Here is a 22,733-nt window from a genome sequence, read left to right on the forward strand (position 1 = left end):
TTAGCACTGGCAGTAGTCCTTTCTGAATCAAAGCCTTAGCATTATTTGGTTCCTAAATGTTAACTTGTGAAAAACAAAAACAAAAAAAAATAGAATAAACATAGTTTCTTAATCATATTAATCCAATATGGAGGGGAATTGTTGTCTAGTATTATTTATACTTTAAAATATAATTTAATCCTGGTTGATAAAAAAATTATTTTAATGGAATAAATTATCCTCAGTACCTTTTCTTCTCTTGCAAGAATAGCTTATGTTTGTAAAGGCTGAGGACTGACTGCTTTCATGTCAGTGCAATGTGATAATTCTTGGCTATTTACATTGCTGTCTGTATTTGCATTTGTAATATGCATGGAGATTTGTGTTACATTTTAATATTATTTGCTTTGGCCACAGTGAATATAAAGTACTGGTCATTCTGACACAAGTGTGAGTATCTGTGTTTGCCTTCATTGCTAATTTCAGACATAATTCAGTACAAAGTTTTTATATCTTAGAGCAACTTGCATGACACACATAATCTTGTAAGTTGTACTTATCTGTCTTTGCACTGATGCATAGTGAGTCTAGTGCTTTAATTTCCATACCTTTCAATGGGTACAGATGCTTAGGGAGTAGAGGTGTATGGGTGGTATTTTAACATTTTTGTCTGTCTGCCATTTACTTGGTAATTATGTCCTGCTCAACCTATGAACGTACAGTGGGATTTGTTACCATAACTTCTTTGCTTTTAAATATATATCCTCAAGCACCTTTTTTAACACTTCTCTAACATTTTATTTAACAAGAACTTATCTGTCAGCTTTGTGTCACAACTACTGGCTTGTTTTTTCTTATCAGTGTTGTAGTGTTTTTATTGTTTCCTAAGCACATCTGACAGGATCCACAATAAGAAGCTGATCCCCAATCCACCAAACAAAAACTTCTTCACTTAAATATATTAACCCCATGGTTGCACTACTCTGAGGAAAAGAGAACAACCTTGCATGACTGAAATCATTAACTGCATGAACTATAATCTAACAGTAAACACTATGAAACAGAAAATAACGTCAGTGAATATTGGACTTTGGGAAATCGGACTGGGGAGATGATGGCCATTTAGAAATCTGGCAACCACATGCAGAATATCTTGATCACAGGCTTTTATCAGCTTTAGTTGTCCCTGTTCTCTTTAATGTGTGCTGACTTGGCAGGAACTTGACTGTTCTTTGACTGATTTTGATATGCCAAATTGGGGGTATACCACTGCTGTGGAGTCATAGAGTTTATACTGACTTTAACTGGAGAAGCTTATATTCTAAGAAGTCTGTTGTAGTTTTTATCCTGTCATTGAGCTATTTTGCATTGATTTATCCACATTTAAAAACATTGCTCTGATTCATCTGGTCTTGAAACTTCACCGATGTTTTCAACATGTACATATCCATGCTGATCTAGGTATTAATTTCAAGTTCCAAAAGTACAATTTTCTCTTTCTAGTGGCAGTTTATACAGAGACCATAAGCATAAGTTCATAATTTTATGTACACCTTGACTCCAGTGATTCCCATTTCCATCACATATATGGCTTAGCTCAGAATCTCCTTTGAAATTAGCATTTATTTATCAGACTTTTATATAGCCAGTGCCAACCTACATAAAATTTGTTACTGCATTGTCACTCATTTCTGTGATTGTTTCATCCATTGTTTGGCCTGACACAATCTGCTGCTATCCACACTGTAACTTTAATATGTTAGTACTTTATTGTGGTTGGAGCTCATCATCTTGCTGTTTTATAAGGTGAATCTATGAAAGGCACTTCATCTCTTACTCCACAATTTCATGTCACCTCTTTGGGATTTGTAAAATATGCAGCCCTATGGGGCTGGCTTGGAAACACAACAATGACTGAGGCACATGCTACCTGTTAATGCATTCTAAGTAGACCATGTCTAGACTGGTTACAGTGAAATTTAGCTACTCTAAAGTGAAACTACCTTCAGGAGTCCAGGCACTTTTCTTCTGCATATAATACCCAGGCAATATAATTTTCATTACAGGCCAATAGCTGCCACTGTAGTCTGTTGGTTCCATATAGGATGCTGTGTTCTAATGCCAGGCCACTTCTTAACGAGACTGTCATTATTTTAATCTGTGCATAACACTGGCTTTGTATTTCTGGATAAGACTTGGGGCAGTTCAAGCTTTGGCCCTCATTTTGCAGCCTTAGAGCATATAGAAGTCTTAGGTATTCAGTGTCCTAAACATAACCTAATTAGAGGGATAGCAAAATGCTTCAAGATGGAGCTAAGTGTAGTCTAAGCTCTTTGTTAAAGCATGAGCTTTTTTTGAATGTGCTATGGGAGGGGAGCAAGTTGGTGTTTCCTGTATATTTACTTTAATCACATGTATTATGAAAAGGTTTGGATTTGGTCTGATTGTTCACACAGACATTCTTTGGACTTTGTGTTTCAGCTTGATGTAGTCACTTTGGGTCTGGGGATAGAAAAAGTATCAGGGTAAGATCATGATCTTCCTCACTTCCTCCTCTAGTTACCCTGCTATTGTTGAACTGATTAAGTAGGCTCCATCAAGCTGGAAGCACTCCTCCGAGCACAAAATATGCAGTATTCCTGGGCATTAATTCTCCAGACAGGATTTGGAAAGAATATGAAGTTGTTAACTTTGCAGAATTTCTGCAAATGCATCTATGTTTGTGTTTCACTACTTGTGGGATGGAATTTAAATCAACCATCTGCTTATGACTTGCTTATACATTATAAGGAATTCATGCATTTGCCCATAAGTTTGGGTTTTTGGCTGGACCCCGAGGTAAACAAACTACTTATATCTTGCTTGGACATACCTGGTTAATTTGTTATTAGACTTTCTCACTAGTCTAAGAGAACTAGTATTTTATAGCATTTTAAATGATGCTTTGATTATGCCAAATGCTAGAAGTTCAGCCATGGAGTTAGCATTCTAGACAGTTACTGGCTATCGCAAACCTTTTTGCAAGGAAGGTTATCATGAAAGTAGAGGGTATGCAATGTGGATCCTTTCTAGAATCTCCCAATCTCTGAGAAATACCCTGCTTTGGTTTCAGGGCACAACAGAGCAATGAGACTGCACTTACCTGAGTGACTAATGATCTGCTAGTTGTTAGGAATTAATGATTTTAACTATTATTTATCATTGTTGATCTCTCTCCTGCTTACAACATAGTTGATCAACTGCATAACCAGACCAGTAATTTGAAGGCCACAGCTCCACTGTTTTCCTATAATCCCTTTTTGGCTATCATGCTGGTACTAGCACTGCCCAGGTTAATGTTTGAATTGTGTTGGATGTGGTCCTTTGGTTAAGTAGACTGTGAAGCTCACTACACTCTCAGTTTAGTGAATGCATTTCAGGGGCAAGCTTTAGGTGATGCCTCAAGATGTAGTGTTTTTCACAAAGCTCAGTGGGGCACTCTCTAACCAGCTCTTATTCTGGTTCTTAGAACATGTTTTGCACAGCTGCCATTTTTAGTGAGCTCATGTTGTAGCCCCTAACTTCAGTGGCATAGCTATAGTGGGGCAATGGGGGCAATTGCCCTAGCAGCAAAATGTTAGGGGGCACAATCAGACTTTAGTACAATACCAGCATTGAGATATTAATGCCAGTATTGCATTTGTGGTCAGAACTGAAGCATTCCTTTAGTACTATGTGTTTGACATACACTGTAGAACTGACCTCCTCCTTCTACCCCTGACCTACAGAATCTTTAAATTACACAAACTATAGTTAGCTTTCTAGCACACAGGCCTACTGCATACTTCCTAAGATCCCATGCCAAAGATGCCATCATATTCAACTGAGCTACAAGCCTTCTAACCACTTTAGTTCATTCCTTCTCCATTAAAGATCCCAGGGTATGGTATGCCCTCCAATCCCTTCATCAAGCACTCTGAAATTAAACCAGTTTTTGGATTGAGTATTGAATAAAGAGGGCCTTGTTTCTGCTTTACGTCTCCTGGCTGAAAACTGTATATTCTTATGACTTCCTTACTCCCACTGCTTAATAGCAAACCATGCTAATTTTATTGTTAAGAATTTTTATTTTGATGAATGTTTGTAATAGTATTCTCAGCATCAAATTACTTACTTATTACTGCCTTGCATAAACTTGATCTTGTAACTTAATGTTAGCTTTGGAACTCCTTATATTTTGTTTTTAATGCATTGTAAGAACTGACAGATTGCTCCATCTTATAAAACAATATTTGAATATCCTCTAAACTTTTTCTTATAACACAAGGGACCAGATTCATGAAGGCTTGCACAGAGTCTAAGAGTAGAGTAAGACTCCATGCAGCCAACATGTCTGCCGAGCAATCCAGGAATAGCCGGCAGGGGCTTGCAAGAGAGCTCCTCAAACTCCTCTTACACGGACAGGGCTAGGATATGCAAATTACCTCATTTGCTGCAGAAAGTTATGCACATGAGGTAAATTTGCGATCCAGGAAACCCTAACCTGTCCGAGTAAGAGTAGTGTTAATTGCAGAAATGTACTCGGTTGTCAACGGAGTACCGTTCTGCAAATAGCAAAAACGGAGCCGTGACAGCTCCAAATAAAGGATGCATCCAGTTGAGGAAGCATGCCAATGGCAAAATATACGGCCATTGGCAATTCTACCTGTTGCAAAAAAAAAAAATAATAATATTTTTTTTACCTCGATCTCCAAAGTTTAAGCGTAGCGCAGCATCGCGCAAAAGTGCTGCGCTGTCAACCCCCCCAAAAAAGTAAAAGCCAAAAATAGGCATTTTATTATAAATATACATCTGCCATGCAAGTGAATGTCAGGCTGAAGACAACATGGCTACTGAGTAGAGGTTGCTAAGGGGGGAAGCTCAGTCTAAGAGATGTAACCAAGCATTAGTAAGCAATCCTATGCAAATGAGGGTAAGGATAGTGAATCCCAATTTTACATGGCATATGAGCAAAGTCCGTGGAGTGTAAGAGTAGGACAAGGGGAGTATCAGAGTAGAAGATAGGTGACATAATGAGGGGGGTATGTATGAAAGAATGTAAGCTCATTGGAGCAGAGTGGCATGTGTTTGCTGTCAATTACCCATCACTGGAAGAGGCGTGTCAACAGGTATCCTAGCTAAAGGCAATAAATTGAAGGGGTATGTCGTGGACAACACTAAAGTTTCTTGTAGAAGTGCCTGCAACATGTATGCGCGTGTGTGCGTGCCTGTAAAACCGAGTAAGCATGTGTGCGCGTGTGTGCGCCTGTGTGCGCGCGTTTAAGCTGGAGTAAACAAGTGTAAGGTTGTTGAAACCTGTGTAAGTGTGTTTGCGCCTGCGTGCATGTGTTTAAGCCGGACTCAGCAAGTATTAGGCCGTGTAAGCATGTGTGCGTGCGTGTGAGCTTGTGTGCGCGTGTTTGCACTTGTTTGCATGGCGTTGCCCCCTGTGGAAACAGAAAGGGAAAAGGAAGCACAGCAAATAGTAGGAAGTTAACCAAGAAGTAGCAGATCTAGCAGGTGAAACAAATCAGAATCAGCCAATTACACAGGCAGTACACTAGCCCAGCCCAGCACTTAAAACTCTGCAAACAACTTTCCACTATGTTTTTCTCAGAGACACTGCAACACTGCAGTAAGCTAATAGAAGTGAAAACTGAAAAAGCTTTACTGAAACAAAGAAATGTTAGGGGCTGCCATTGCTGTTATAAGGCGACATATGCAACATGCTGAGGGTGGTGACAATGCGAATGCTGCTGAGCAACCCACAGTGAGGAGACGGGGAAGAGTGTACAGGCCCAGGGTAACCTACCAGGGCTACATGAGCTGGAGATAGTGGATCGCTATAGAGTGGACAGAGACCTCATGCAGCAAATTGTTGAGCTGTTCAGGCCATGCCTCACACACAGAACCAACAGAGGGGAACCCATTCCAGTGGAAACCAAGGTATGTGTTGGCCTAAGAATACTAGCAACAGGTACCTTCTAGAGACCAACTGGTGATATGATGGGGATTTCACAGGCATCAGCATCCAGGGTACTGCACCAGTTCCTGAATGCCATGTCAGCACATGTCGGTGATCATGTATATTTCCCCAATTCCCGTGAGGTATTGGCCAGCAATATGCATCTTTTCCAGCAAATAGCGGAATACCCTGAGGTAGTGGGTGCAATAGACTGCACGCACATATGCATCAAAGCACCAGCTGGTGAGTGAGCTAGGGTCTACTTTAACCGCAAGGGTGTCCCCTCCATCAACTGCCAGGTCGTGTGTGATGTCCAGGGCATAATAATGAATGTGTGTGCTGGCTGCCCTGGAAGCTACCATGATTCCCATATCTGGCATCTGACACAGCTGTACCAGACATTTGCCAATGGGGACATCCCTCATGGTCACCTAGTGGGAGATGCTGGATATGCACTGGAGCCGTGGCTGATGACACCCATCAGAAATGCACACACACCTGAACAGGAATGCCATAATGAGGCACACGCACAAACACGAAATGTAATCGAGCATGAGTTTGGGCTGCTCAATTCACGGTTCCGGTGCCTGGACACATCTGGTGGAGCCTTGCAGTACTCACCAACTACATGTACCCAAATAGTCATGGTATGTGCTATGCTACATAATATGATCCTGCTAAAATAGCTGCAGCAGGAGCAGCATAGGGCTGGGCCAAACAGCCCCCCCACCATTGCCAAGGCCATCACAGGCAGAGTGTGACTCGGAGGAGGAACAACCTGAGCCTGCCCCAGTAGGCAGAAGGAGGTGTGCCCAGTATGCTTTGGCCTTGGCAAAGAGGCAACACATAGCATATACACTGGCTCAGTAGGAACCCTGGAAATGATACCTCTCTCTGACTCGCACATATAGTAAAAGGGATGCCCAACTTGACACTACCTGTTGTCAAACATGTATAGGGAGTGTAATATGTCCATCCGACATAGGCAGCCCTGCAGCACCACCTGAGGCATGATTGCCATGTTTTAAGCAATATAAAGCAGTGCTAAACAGCTTTAACCACTATTTAGTATATGTAAACAAAATTGCACACGCTAAGTAGCACAACTTTGGGCAATGTTGAGCAATATTGGGCAGCGTTCATCAATGTTGGTTAACATTGAGCAATGTTGTGCAGGTTTGGTCAAAGTTGGGCATAGTTGAGCAAAAGCAGGTAAACATGGTCATATTTGCTTTACTGTTCCTTAAGCAGTCTGGTCTGCCCAGTATGAAAATATGAAGCAGTGATAGCCCTCGAACCCAGGATACTGTGCACTATAATCACATTACTGAACCACTAAACCATGACAGTATTTCACTGGTCAGCCTGTATGAAGAAATGTTGATAAGTCTATGCAAAGTGTCTCCTGGAAACCCCGCAGGCACAGCATAATCCCTGTAGAGTTATGACACAAAGGTGAGCCCTGCAGTAAAAATACAACTCGATTTACAACACACATATAGTATAAATGTTAATATTGGGCGTGTTCACACACATCAACAAATGTAGTGGACTTCACACAGCAACATACTGAAAGTTCACACTGGGCATGCTCACACACTTGAATAAATGAGGCTAATGTCAGCCAACAACATACTGAAAGTCCAAACTGGGCATGCTCACACATTTAGGCCATGTCTGAGTACAGCAGTGGGCCACACATATTAGGCAGTTGCATGTGTTAACCCAGGAACCTCTCACAATTCACCAATCCTGACTTGTGCACACAGTGATATGACAACAGACACATATATAATATATTGGAACCCTGTCATAATCAAATATGTATTACAGATACTTAGGTTGGTCATAGAAAGTTGAAACGCAAAGAAAAAAAAACACGAAATCAGTATCATCAATAAACAATGTGCACTCCAAACACTATCCAGTCCAGGTCATGGAAAGATTATCTGCGAAGGAGTCCATACAGAACCATGACACTTCCTTCAGCTATGTCATAAATAGCAATGCACACTCATATATGTCCTGATTCAGGGCCAACTGTAAATGACTGACAATGCCAACATCCTGTCAGACAGGCCCATACATACATACTCACCTCCCACTGACAAAAGGCTCACTCATCATACCAGGAGATATCCCATGTAGAATGGGTAAACAGCTCCTTCCCAAGCTGAAAACATGGCATCAGTTGGATTACATTTTCCCCCTATATGTGTCATAAATGAACTGCAGAACAAACAGACCCTGCACCTGAACAGTCTGTTGAGCCTCACCCTCTCTACAGGATAGGAAACTGTTGAATGGGTTACAGCAACATATGGCACACTACACAAGTGTTGGTGCACAACAGACCATGGGAACTATAGTCTTATAAGCCGATGAAGTCTGATCTGCAAGGCCATGGAGTCCATCATGATTGAAGTCAGAAACATAGCTATTGGAAGCCTATAAACACACAACCCTACCAACTTTTGAATGATCATGGGCAGATCATGTTTCCCAAACCTGCTAGACTGTTTGCAAGGCAGCCACCCAGGACATACATCAATGAAATGAGCTACACACGTCCCACATACACTTTAAATAGGCCTTTTCCAACATCCCAGACACATGTCGTATCCACAAAATAAACAACCTGTGCATAAATATGTATTGTCATCGGATGGATTGGCAACTGTGCCACAGATAGATCACACAAGGTAAGAATGTGGAGTCCTGTTCAAGCTGGTAACACCTGCTGTCCCCCATGGCTCAGTCCTAGGATTGCATAAAACAAAGTGCACACACAGTACCATGTCTAGTCTGATGACGTCAGCATCCCATAAATATAGCAGTGGAAATAAAAACTCCCAATAAAGCATATATCATATCGTGTTAATGCGTATCTCTCCAGTATCATAACATAGTTAGGTAGGGGTTTGAATCCTGCAATTGCTGTGTGTGGGGGGTGTGTATGCTTCTGTGTGATTTCCTTTGAGAGTATTGCCCTTTTTGGAGACTAGGCAAACACCTTAAAAGTGTTACATTCCTGTTTGGCAAGTCTGATGATGTCAGCATCCTACAAATATAGCATTGGAAATGAAAACTCCCACTAAAGCATGTAGCGCGTCGTGTTAATGCGTATCTCTCTAGTATCATAACATAGTTAGGGAGGGGTTTGAATCCTGCAATTGCTGAGTGTGTGTGTGTGTGTGATACTGTTGGTCAATGTATTGTATGTTTAGCTTTTACTACTGTATGACATATCAGTATAACAACAGTATGTGCATTGCACACTTCAGGTATCTGTGTGGCAAATACATATATGTACATGTGACCTCAATTAGTTCATAGGTGTGAAGCCTGCATTCTACATGAATACATCTGTTACCTATGACAGATTGTGCTGCTGCTTCTCAGACCTTCGGTCACATATGTATGTTTGTGACAAGGCCAGCCACTGTAGTGATCTGTGGCCTAGGTCATCTGTGTCACACACACCCATGACAGTTTCTATAGAATAGTGTGAGTGAGGGTTCATGCCTTGGGTATATTTCAGACATGTTCAAACACAACAAAGTCTGTCAATAATGGACATTCATTATAGGTGTACAACAACTTTGTGGATATGCATACAGACCCGTTATTGGTTATGTGATACACTGGGGGACTTCAGAATACCTATGGAAATGTGAATACCAAAGGACAGATGACATAACACTTGGTCGTATGTACACATCGGTACCTGTTCTACATGTTTGGGGCTACTACCTATGTGGTACTGTCAAGATACAATGTTTAATAAATGTGGATGACTATGCTATATTTGGCTTACAGCTTTACAGCATGGGTTGGACAACAGGTATCTGTCTGTATGATACTCTTGTGGAGGATAAGTGTCTCATCCGGAGAATGCATTGTAGGCCACTGTATGCATTTCCAGATGTGGACAGACATATCCCTAGTGTGTTTGCTTGTATCTAAGAGGGCTATATGCCAAACAGGAGTGGTCCCAGGAATGGGTGGCGGTCAATACCACTGGTTACTGGTATAGTATAGTACCGGACGGATCCAACTGCTACTGAGTTACCTACATCTGTGTGTCAGTTGTCAAGACATCATCTAATGATTGGTTATAGTCAGGCTGTTGAGGTTGTGTCATCATCATCTTCTTTCGGCTGTTCCCATTAGGGGTCACCACAGCAGATCACCTGTTTCCATTTCTTCCTGTCCTCTGCATCTTGCTCTGTCACATCAACCACCTGCATGTCCTCTCTCACCACATCCATAAACCTTATCTTAGGCCTTCCTCTTTTCCTGTTACCTGGTAGCTTCATCCTTAGCATCTTTTTCCCAATATACTCTGCATCCCTCCTCAGCACATGTCCAAACCAACGTAATCGTGCCTCTCTGGCTTTGTCTCCAAACCTTCCAACCTGTGCTGACCCTCTAATATACTTATTCCTAATCCTGTCCACCCTCGTCACACCCAGTGCAAATCTTAACATCTTTAATTCTGACACATCAAGCTCAAACTCCTGCCTTTTTGTCAATGCCACTGTCTCCAATCCATATAACATAGCTGGTCTCACTACCCTCTTGTAGACCTTCCCTTTCACTTTTACAGGTACTCGTCTGTCACAAATCACTCGACACTCTTCTCCACCCACTCCATCCTGCCTGTACTCTCTTCTTCACCTCTCTTCCACACTCACCATTACTCTGAATTATTGACCCCAAGTATTTAAACTCATCCACCTTCGCCACCTCTACTCCTTGCATCCTCACCATTCCTCTATCCTCCCTCTCATTCACACACACATATATTCTGTCTTAGTCCTGCTGACCTTCATTCCTCTTCTCTCTAGAGCATATCTCCATCTCTCCAGGGTCTCCCACCTGTTCCCTACTCTCACTACAGATCACAATGTCATCTGCAAACATCATAGTCAAAGGGGACTCCTGTCTGATCTCGTCTGTCAACCTGTCCATCACCATTGCAAATAAGAAAGGGCTCAGAGCTGATCCTTGATGTAACCCCACCTCCACCTTAAACGCATCTGTCACTCCCACCGCAGACCTCATCGCTGTCACACTACCCTCGTACATATCCTGTACCACTCTTACATACTTTTCTGACAATCTTGACTTCCTCATACAATATCACAACTCCTCTCTAGGCACCCTGTCATATGCTTTCTCTAAGTATACAAAAACACAATGCAACTCCTTCTGACATTCTCTGTACTTCTCCATCAACACTCTCAGAGCAAAGATTGCATCTGTAGTGCTCTTTCCCGGCATGAAACCATACTGCTGATCACTAATCATCACGTCCCTTCTTAACCTTGCTTCCACTACTCTTTCCCATAAGTTCATGCTGTGACTGATCAATTTAATCCCTCTGTAGTTACTACAGCTCTGCACATCACCCTTATTCTTAAAAATCGGTACCAAAACACTTTTTCTCCATTCCTCAGGCATCCTCTCACTTTCCAAGATTTCATTAAACAATCTGGTTAAAAATTCCACTGCCATTTCACCTAAATGCCTCCATGCTTCCACAGGTATGTCATCTGGGCCAACAGCCTTTCCATTCTTCATTTTCTTCATAGCTATCCTTACTTCCTCCTTGCCAATCCATTGTACTTCATGATTCACTATCCCTACATCATCCAACCTCTCCCTCTCATTCTCTTCATTCATCAACCCTTCAAAGTACTCTTTACATCTCCTCAACACACTCTCCTCACTTGTGAGTATGTTTCCCTCATTATCCTTTATCACCTTTACCTGCTGCACATCTTTCCTAGCTCAGTCCCTCTGTCTAGCCAACCAGTACAGGTCCTTTTCTCCCTCCTTAGTGTCCAACCTTTCATACAACTCTTCATATGCCCTATCCTTAGCCTTCACCACCTCTCTCTTTGCCATGCACCTCATCTCCTTATACTCCTGTCTACTTTCTTCATCTCTCTGACAATCCCAATTCTTCTTTGCCAACCTCTTTCTCTGTATACTCTCCTGTACTTCCTCATTCCACCACGTCTCCTTGTCATCCTTCCTCTGTCCAGATGTGATACCAAGCACCTTTCTAGCCGTCTCCCTTACTAGCTCTGCTGTAGTTACCCAGCTATTTGGTAACACTTCACTACCACCCAGTGCCTGCCTTAACTCATTCCTGAACTCCACCTCACAATTACCCTTTTTCAATTTCCACCATTTGATCCTTGGTGCTGCCCTCACACTCCTCCTCCTCTTCTTGATCACCAGCATCATCCTAGAAACCACCATCCTATGCTGCCTAACTACACTTTCTCCGGTCACCACTTTACAGTCTCCAATCTCCTTCAAACTGGCCCTCCTACATAAGATATACTCCACCTGTGTGCATTTTCCTCCACTCTTGTATGTCACCCTATGCTCCTCCCTCTTGTTAAAATACGTATTCACCACAGCTATATCCATCCTTTTCGGAAAATCCACTACCATTTGACCTTCTGCATTCCTTTGTTTAACACCATACCTACCCATCACTTCCTCATCCCCTCTGTTCCCTTCACCAATATGCCCATTGAAATCTGCTCCAATCACCACTCTCTCACCCTTGGGTACAGTCCTCATCACTTCACTACCAGAATGTAAACCAATGACAGATAGTAACAGTATCACCCACAGCATAGTGTCAAACCATGTCATACAAACATGTGTACCCAAGTTAAAACATATGTGTATTAAAATGCATACTGGCCACCAATAGAAACAATGAAGTCTTGACACTGTGTAATACAGGGCATGTCACCCTTCCCATGTATCCACTATGCACGTATATGCAGACAGTGCACCTCCACCATGTTCACAAATGTACACCTGCAAATCTGTACTGCACACATCACACATGTACTGTCCACTCACCAACACATGCTGCTAGAGCTACACACATCAGCCAAGTGGCACATGGGCGGACAATACATTCTTGGAATTAACACTGTTGTAAACAATACTACATTGATAATCATAGCTTTAATGCATCATGCCTGCTCAGATATACCTACAGGGATATCATTACACTGTACTGTTGGCAACATGCTAACATTGCTACACTGTTATAAAGTCACCCTGTGCATCAGCACCATGTTAGCCTGTTCCTGCATCAATGTTACAGATGACAGGAGGTGGCACAGTTTCATCATATGCACAGGGTGTGTTGTTGGTTTGCCAGAGCCCGACATTGACCCATCCAATCGACGTGTGTGTGTGTGTGTGTGTGTGTGTGTGTGTGTGTGTGTGTGTGTGTGTGTGTGTGTGTGTGTGTGTGTGTGGGACAATAGTACAGCATGGGTCAATGTTGATGTAATGTGTGTGTGTATGTGTTAGCCCTAGGTGTTTGGATTATGTGTGTGTGTCTGTATGCACACAGTTCCACCATGTGGCTGCCATATACGGGAGGTTGTGGGACAGCCACAGACTGTACCTGCCAGGCTGTACAGATCACCGTCTCTGGCCACAGACACAGTACCTGTGCCTGGCAGGGGTGCAACGGACAGTATCAGGTACTAAGCCAGACTGGGTACTATCATCAGAGGCAGAGGGATGTTGACTGGACCCATGTCCCTGCTGGGACTGGCCAGAGCCACGTGCTTGTGGTCTTCTATGGCGGTCTATTGACAGCCCTGCTCCAACATTGCTGGGCCTGGTACTGCCACTACGGGAGCGGCTGTGACTTGTGTGTCATCCGTGATGACTGCCAGCCGATGATGTTGCTGGCATACATCCACATCGATGTCTCGGCCATCCTGCACTGTCCTGGAACATGGACATTACATTGCGGAGGACATCTAATGTCTCCCCTCAACATCTATCAATGACCTCAGTGTAGTGATGCACTGCATGTGCAAGGTCACGGATACTGTCATTGATAGCGGTGTTATGGGCCTTCTGTGCCCTCAGTCCCTGTCTGGTGTACCGTTCCATATGTGCCTGTGCCTGCATTATAGCCTGGAACATACCTGAGGTTGTAAGACCTGTGAGGGCACGTCTGCCAGGGGCATTATGACCAGCAGTACTCCCACGAGAACCCCTGGACATCTGCCTATGTGGTACCATTCCAGGAATCTTGGTATGGCTGCTGTGAGGGGTTGCATGTGCCATAGATACCACACTATCCTGGTCAATGCCTACTGTATGCTGTCCCTCAGCTAAGGCCATTGGTGATGAGGGATGTATTGGCAATATGAATGTGCGCATAGATGGTGTGGAAAGCTGTGTACTGTCGATTGGCGGAACAACGACAGACCCTGTCAAACCTGCCTGTGCCACAACACATGTTTCATCATCTCCACTATTTGGGGCAGTGTCTTTAGATTCCCTGCTGCACTCAACCAACACAACCTCAGCACCTGTGAGAGGTAGACAGGAAACACACTTTACAATCTGTACATGATGTTAGCACACATGCACACGTGCACACGTGCACACATGCACACTTGCACAGATGAACACATGCACACAAATACACTACTCACTAAAGTAGACACACACACACACACACATACACACAGACACACACACACACACACACACACACACACACACACACACACACACACACACACACACACACACCAACAGCAATCCAGAACATGCCCATTAGTGGTTGATGGTGGAGTACAGTTTCACAAGCCAAAGAGCACTTTCACATATATCAGCATGCAAGATGTGTGTTGCTCAACAGCATGCAGTGTGAGTGTAGAGAGTCCTTGTTAATAACAGTATACATGTGATTGATGCATGTGTGTTGTTCAATGATTGGTTTCACCCTGGAACACAATGTGTACATGGACACAACATTGCTGTGCAAGTATTAAATGCTTTTCAATGTCCTGTGCACCATCACTCACAGGTATACATACCATGGCTGGATGCACACAACTGTCAGGTGTATAGCAATGAATGCTATGTGTTGTACTGTAGTTACTGTAACTGTATGTAGTGTAGTGCCATGAGCCATCATCAGGCAGCATCATGTGGTCACTCAAGGCCACTAATGTGTGCCACACTGGCAACTATCTTGCTGTACCTGAACTGCAGCACTGTGGCTACATTAACCATTTCACAGGTAGTTGTTACATGGGTATGTAAGGTGTTCAATTGGGGGAATTGCCTAACATGAAAGTCTTGTTTGTTGAAGAGTTTTGCAACACCCCATGATAGGCCTCTACCCCTCAGGTATAGTATGTGTGCTGTGTGGATGACATTTGGGATACTGGAGTCTGACCTTACAGCAGGTGTCTACATACGCCATGTGTATCTTATTGACACGTACTGCGTATGACAAGGTGGTGTATGTCGTGTGCATGTGTATTGACTCTGCCTATACAATGTCCACTACAGTGTACCACAATTGTTTGGGATGCTCTGTGTATAGCATGTGTTTGAGGAAGCCACTCATGCTACTGGGATGTGCATAGTCCCACAGAAAACATGCAGAGCATGCATTATGTGTAGGTGTTGTACATGTGTAAATGGCCTAAAACCCACCTATGACATGCACATGTTATTCACCATATGACATGTAGAACACTCACCAGCATGGGTCTGCTGTCTTGCTGTCACACCAGAGGGACCTACAAGGATATGATTCAGTTTGTCAGTGTCAACAACTGTGGCATTGCTGCTGTGACTTTGCAATTTTACAGTAGTACAACGGTTGACAGTCACAGTCATACAGATTATGTTCAAAATTATCAGTATTGCACAACACCAGGCTCCACATCTTCCAAATACACAGTACACATCTGACATATGCATGTTCTAACAATCGAGCTAACAGTAGTCTACAGATATGGCATGTTACCTGCACGCTCCGAGTCAACTTGCTGGGTGACTCCGGCCTTCATGCTGACACATGTTTGTTGTAGTGGTTGGCCAGGAGCCACCATGCTGAGGAGCAGCTCTTCCACTCTGGTGAGGGGCGGATGTGATGCAACACCACCACCTGTGGCAAGCTGTTGTCTGCGGACATCAGAGGCATGCTGCCAGACATGTCTGATTAAATCACTGCAGTGATGGTGTACCTGCTCATAAGTCCGGTTATGCATGCCTACGTCATTAACCCGACAGACAACATCCTGCCACAGTGCAGTGCGCTCATGCTGGTCCTGGCTTGTTCTGGAGAACAGCAGGGTGTGATGTTGTAATAGTGTGGATATGATTAATTCCTCCTCTTCAGGGGAATAGGCAGGGTTGCGATGATGAGACATGTCCCTGGAAGAAAATAAAACAATTATTTTGAGCAAGTCTTGTGACACACTTAACATTCTAAAGTACAGATATCAATGAAATGCCATATATAGCAACCTATTGGCTGTCAGTAGATACACACTTTTAATACCACAGATCAGTGCTCAGCCCACAACTGCCTGACAGTGCCTGGCATGTTCTATATATTAAACCATGTTCTGCACAGCATCAAAGTGAAAACAGTATGTAAGACTATACAACAGCACATGGCACACTGTATGTGACACAATGTACCACCTAGCCACAGGAGGTATATATGAAGCTAATGCATACAGAAATTTGTCATCCATTGAAATGATTGTAAAGTACAGTTACAGTACTACCAGTATACCACACTACTTGTTGATAGCAAACCCCAAAGTAACATATGTGCACATTCATCAATATAGGTGGCATACTGCTGTACTACACTATACATGTTGCTAGATATGCACTTATATCCTGTAACACACATACGACCCAGGCCATGTTACAGGCATACCCACACACACATCAGACATACCTACAAGACACAAAGGTATGGCAACCCAGATGAGCTTTACCTGTGTACCATACAGTACTGCGTGTCAGCACTTACAAAACCTTCTGCCTGAGGTATGTAATGTGTGGGGACTACAGGTAACAAACAAAACAGTGTTTCAAAGCAATGTGGATATACACCATACTGTGCTGTTTAGGCCTACAGCTTCAGGTAGTACTACAGTTCATACAGGATTTGTATTCACTAGTGTTAACAATCAATGAGCATACATGTACTGCTTTAGCCTACAATGGCACACTCCAGTCAACACCATGGGACTATGTCACACCGTATACCATACTGCTTTTGCTGCCTAGCAATAGCATACATATCTTTTGCGGGGATCAGAGCTAGAACACTACATACCATGATATAAACATTTACTCACTAGGCTATCACACATATACACAACGTTGACACATTCACCTACACATTCACCATCACACTCAGTCAACCTCACATAGCAATTAATGCAACATGTACATGCTTGTGTGTATCAGGTCAAAGGTAGCTCATAGGCTATTAGGCATAGGGCCTATAGAAGCCTAGCCATACGGTACCCTGCCCTTCAACACCCATCTAATTTAAGTTCATGTGCCCCTGTCATGCAGAGCCACAGAGGTGATTCCCGGGTTGTATTTCCTGTGTCACATCCATTCATCATGATTATTCATGACGACTGCTAATGAGGTCCTTTCTTTGCTATTGATAGGTAGTTAGTTCCAGGGTATGGTATGTGTCTGAGATGAGAATGTACCACTCCAGCATGTTCTGCTTTTTGATGTTACAAGGTTTAGATCAGTACAGTGTGTAGCTTGTAGGGATTTTGATCTGTTGACATGGAGCATGTCCAACACCTGTGGATTTGGCATAGCTTTGTATGTTAGGCAGCGGTTGGCTCTGGGTGTGTGGTATGCGACACAGTATAGCTGTGGTTTTGGAAGACAGTCTGCATAGGGCATCTGTTTGGGTCTGGTAATACTCTTTGTGGTGTTTGTGCCTGGCGTCTACACTTGCTGTAGATGTCTTCTGAGGTACATACCAAAAGGCCCATTGTACTCTATGATGGGTTTTATGACTGATGAGTAGAGTGGAACACTGACCTCTCATTCCACGTATGACACATCTTTTGTGATGACATGTGGACTGTGCACAGTTTACATGACTAGTGTGGCACTGTGATTATCGAAAGGGTCACTACTGTCCACCTGTGTCCCATGGTCTCTTATCACACCTTTGGTGTTGAGTAGACTACCACCTATGTGGTAGTTCATGGGTACAGGGTTTTTAACAAAAGGGATGGCAATACATTTACAACATTGAGCTTGAGCGTACATATAAACATCCATTGATGTACATATAGATTTACATGTAGGCACATATACAGTCCACCTTTCATGGTGGGAATATCAATTATGCAAGGGTTGAGAGAGATACAGTTATGTAATACTTTTGCACAGTCTTGTGCAGAATGCATTGAGGGTATTCTCAGGCCATGTATCTTTAGCAGGACTCCCTGTCTGGAAGACTATAAACTTAGCAAATCATACCTGCAGCGTTTAAACACCACATGTCATATACCACCACTGTATGCTGTCTTGTTTGCCACACACTACAACCTACATGAAAATATGCACATAACCTTCACCAACATATATATGTCCACCCTTCACAAACAGTTGCAGTATTTACCTTGCTCTATGCACATGTTAAGATGCTAATATATCTGACAGATAAATATCTCTACATATGTGTGTGCCATACACACACAAGGTACACACTGTTGTACGTCTGTAGACCTCACGGATGACCTGTTGGGCCTTGCTACAACATGAACAGTTGTCACATGTGTGCATAGCAGTAATATTACAGGGAGTATTTATAGCTTCTAATGCTATATTACTATACTAGCCTGGTACAACAGTTGCCAATGCTAAGCTACACATTATATGACTATCATGCATGTGTTACTCTGTCACATCCATGTTTATATAGCTGTTTGCACTACTCCCCCAGACAGCCATTATACACAGTACTGTACAGAACATAGATGACATGATCGGATGTTTGACATTAAATGCTGAGCTACATATGTCACAGTTATGTCCCACTGCACACAGCTACACACTAATTTGTCCATGGCAGTAGTCATGCATGGCATCAGTGCATACATACATACTGCTGCCACATATGCATGTTTCAAAGTATTTACAGTACTCTTCATAAACATCTACTACTTGCCGGTAATCACATTTCTGTCACATTCTTGTTTGTCACTTTCAGGTCCGTCTGGTTTTTTTTTTTTTTACAAATTTTTTTTTTTTTTGGTGTTGCCTAAGTAGAGATTGCTTCTACTTAATTCCCTTTGCTTATTAATTAAGTTTTTTTTTACTTAATTAATATATTTGGTTGCTGATTCACTCGAGTATTTTTACTCAATTAAACTTTTGTGTTATTAAGTAATAACTAGTATTCACTCATCCACAAGTTCTGTGAAGCTTTATCACGTGCAATGTAATGATTGCATGTGGGGATAGCAAGTACAGTCTGCTTTTATAGGTATCTGCACATGTGCATGTGATGACCTCTGCACCAATTGGTGCCCAGCATTTGGTAAATGCATACAGCCTGCTGTGTGGTAATTGCAGTACTCACTGTCATAGCAACCCAATACTATAAATTGCTAAGTTTTGTAGGCGTAGCCCTTTCAGATTTCCAGAGTGGGGCCCATGCTTGTTTGCTGTGTACACTGTTGTTTAAGTCAAAAGGTTGGTATACTTCTTATATCTGAAGCTAGAGGTGTAGACAGTGATGTACATGTTGTACTCAGACCTGACTGTTGCCACTTCCAGTACAGAGCTATCAGTGTAGAGTTTAACTCAGCCCTACAAATGCTTACACAAGATATATGTGAGTATGTAGTTTCTTTTCTACTTATGTAATTGACTGCCATACAAAAGTAGTTCTTGAGAAGTATTCTTTTGACACATGAACTGTTTGTGGACTGTTATACTGTGCATATTGATGTACTCACTTCTGCAGGGTTTGTGTATTTTTATTGTTGACATTAGCACAGGAGTCTCAGGTAAACTGGACAATTCCACTACTGAGTATGTCTACCAACATCATTGGTTGACCCTAAACACACGTATATTTAAAATATGGGGGGGGGTGCAGACATACAGAGAGCATTACGTCTTATTGTGTGACTGTTATCTTACTGGACTTAATGGATTGGTGTGTACCTGTTGGTTTATCAAGGCAGGTGGTCTGTCTGCATAGTTCCCAACTGTGAACCTATCCAGATGGTAGCCAGATGTTAGCCAGTTATTCTTTGTCTGTGCAACCTACAGGTGTTTTCAGCACTGGTACAATGGTATTGTTACAGTCAGTTGCTACCAGTACATGGCTAGATCCTTTGGTATTTCTGTGTTGTACTCCTACATAAGGATATGCTTGTGGAAGTCCTCACAAAGCTATTTGCAGAGTGTGTAACAGCAGATGAGCTGATATGCCTGTGTGTTTGTGCCTCTGCCAGGCCTATGAAACACTCAGATACATATTTGCTTGGAGTCAGGGATAGGTAGTTAAAAGTGAGGTACACCTTCCAACTAATACAGACAGTAAGTGTAGACTTGAGTGAAGCAGTGCATATGGATTAGTACTCCTTTTATGAAGTACAGGTGGTGTCTACTGTTATTATTGTGATTATTCATTGTGTAATACAACACCTCTCTGACTAACGTCAGTACTTTTCAGAGGGATTCAGAGGGACACAGCTAAAATATGTTTCACAATCAGGAAGTATGGCCTCTGCCCTAATCAGATATGCCAGTGTTTGTGCTGCTATGATACTGTGTGGGGGTTGTAAAGTGCCTCAATAACATTATTTGCTGCTAGAATGGCTGCTTCTCTTATCACAGTCATGTAATGCAATTCTACAACAATTGCTGGTAAAGATCCACAGAACAAGCTTTGTGTTATGGACTTCCTATTTTTCCTTTACATTCACTCATTGTTTTTCATGATATATTTATTTCAGCACCAAGTTATTGTATATCTGCTGTGGCTTAGTGGTACTCCTTGCAGGCAAGTGTGTCCAAGGTCTTGGGTTCAAGACTGACAGAGGTGCTTTATTTTGCTGCTGAACAGAACAAGGGCCCTGACATACAGAGTGATTAAGGCACTTTTAAGCAGTTGTAAGCGGGTTTGCGCGATGCTTAGCGATGCTAAGCCTAGCGCACATATGCGTACACTCGCTCAAACCCACTAACTACTGCTTAAAAGTGCTTACTCCCGCTAACCCCCGCACTAATTTCTTTGAAAGAAAAGAAAATGGGGAGATAGGAAAGTGGTGAAAAAGGGGGCACAAAGAGGGAAAGACAGTGGGGAAACAAGCTCAGGATGTGCAGGCTGGGTGTAGGGAAGGTCCATAGCTGCCCATTTCTTTACCAGCAACAGCTGTGCATATGTTACAAATTTGGAGTGAAATTTGAAACCTTCCACCCCGAGAGAGGGGTGAGGACAACAAAGTATGTTGTACAATTCTAATTATCAGTTTACATGTCCAGCAGACATGTGTGCGAAATGGGCAGCTATGTATGGGGCGTAATTTTTTTGTGGGAACAGATTGCCCTTTTTTTTTTTTTTTTTTTTTCAGGTGAGAGTGGAATGTGAGGTAGAGGAAGTTGGTATAGTTGGGGAGGTAGGTTGGGGAGGTAAACAGACAAGACAAACAAGACGCATACAGGGGCAGAGTATGACACATGGGGTGGGTGAACACAATTGATGGGGACGGATGTTTGGAAATCGCAAGCCCATGAGCCCACAGATGGTAACAGTGGGACTGAGATCCCCACCCACGGGCAGTCACCACTGCACCTTCACAGCTCCGGGGGTGGCTGTGCTGGGGGCTGCATAGGAGGGGCAGGCTCACCCATGAGTCGCGCCACTCTCGCCTCGAGCTGGCATAGGGGATCAGTGACTAAATGCTGGATCTCCCTACGCACTACAACCCGGACCCTTTGGAGTGTGACAGGTGGCCCTTCTCTGCCCACGCTTGCAGGTGGGGGATGAGCCCCATCCCCTGCAGCGCTTCCACCCAAAGGTGGCACAGGACCAATGGAGGAGGGTAGCATGGGCTGGGCACTGGACCTGCTGGTGCTAGGTGCAATCGCCAGCTGAGGAGGGACAGGTGGGTCCTCTGGGACTGGCCTTCCCATATGTTCTGTGATTAGGTGTGTTTAATTACAACATACACAACAGCATTTCAAATTAGTTATAACAGCATGCAGTAATACTCCCATTAACCCAACACACCAGGGTTCCAACAGTTGAACAGCAAGCATAACACATGCATATATTGAATGACAGTGGACATTACAACAGCATGCAGGTATGACTGGTGGCAACAGGCCACCAAGACTGTGGTGTTTGAACAGGGCACATGCATCAAAGAAAATGCAGATTTTTATAGAACAATAGGACATATGTCCCAACAAATGTTTTGAGATTAGACATACCCATTGAGGTGTGGAATTGCATTGTTTATGCTCATACAGTAGGGTGTAAAAAGAAACTTCAATTAACATCTTATAAGTACTTTTAATCTACACTACATTCCTATTGACTGCAGGTGTATATCCCCTACATGTATTATTACACTAGGCAACATGCATTAGATTGTGTAATAGGTTTGGCTAGCTCATTATATACCTGGCTTATATCTGACATACTAACTGTCCAGGATGCAGATGTTACTGCTACATAGTTATATTTTATTTTTATATTTATGTATCTACATATCTGGATGTGTTCACGTGACATTTTCAGTTAAATTTCTACAGAACCCTACATTTCAGGTAGCACACTCACATTTCTGGGGAACACCTTGACAAGCTACTCATGTGCCAGATTTACCTATGCATGACAGCCATTTACCGACTGTTGAGGACTGTATATATATGCTTC

The sequence above is a fragment of the Protopterus annectens genome, chromosome 3.part1, assembly GCF_019279795.1.
Source record: "Protopterus annectens isolate FY-2018-M chromosome 3.part1, PAN1.0, whole genome shotgun sequence".
In the NCBI taxonomy this organism is placed as follows: Eukaryota; Metazoa; Chordata; order Ceratodontiformes; family Protopteridae; genus Protopterus; species Protopterus annectens.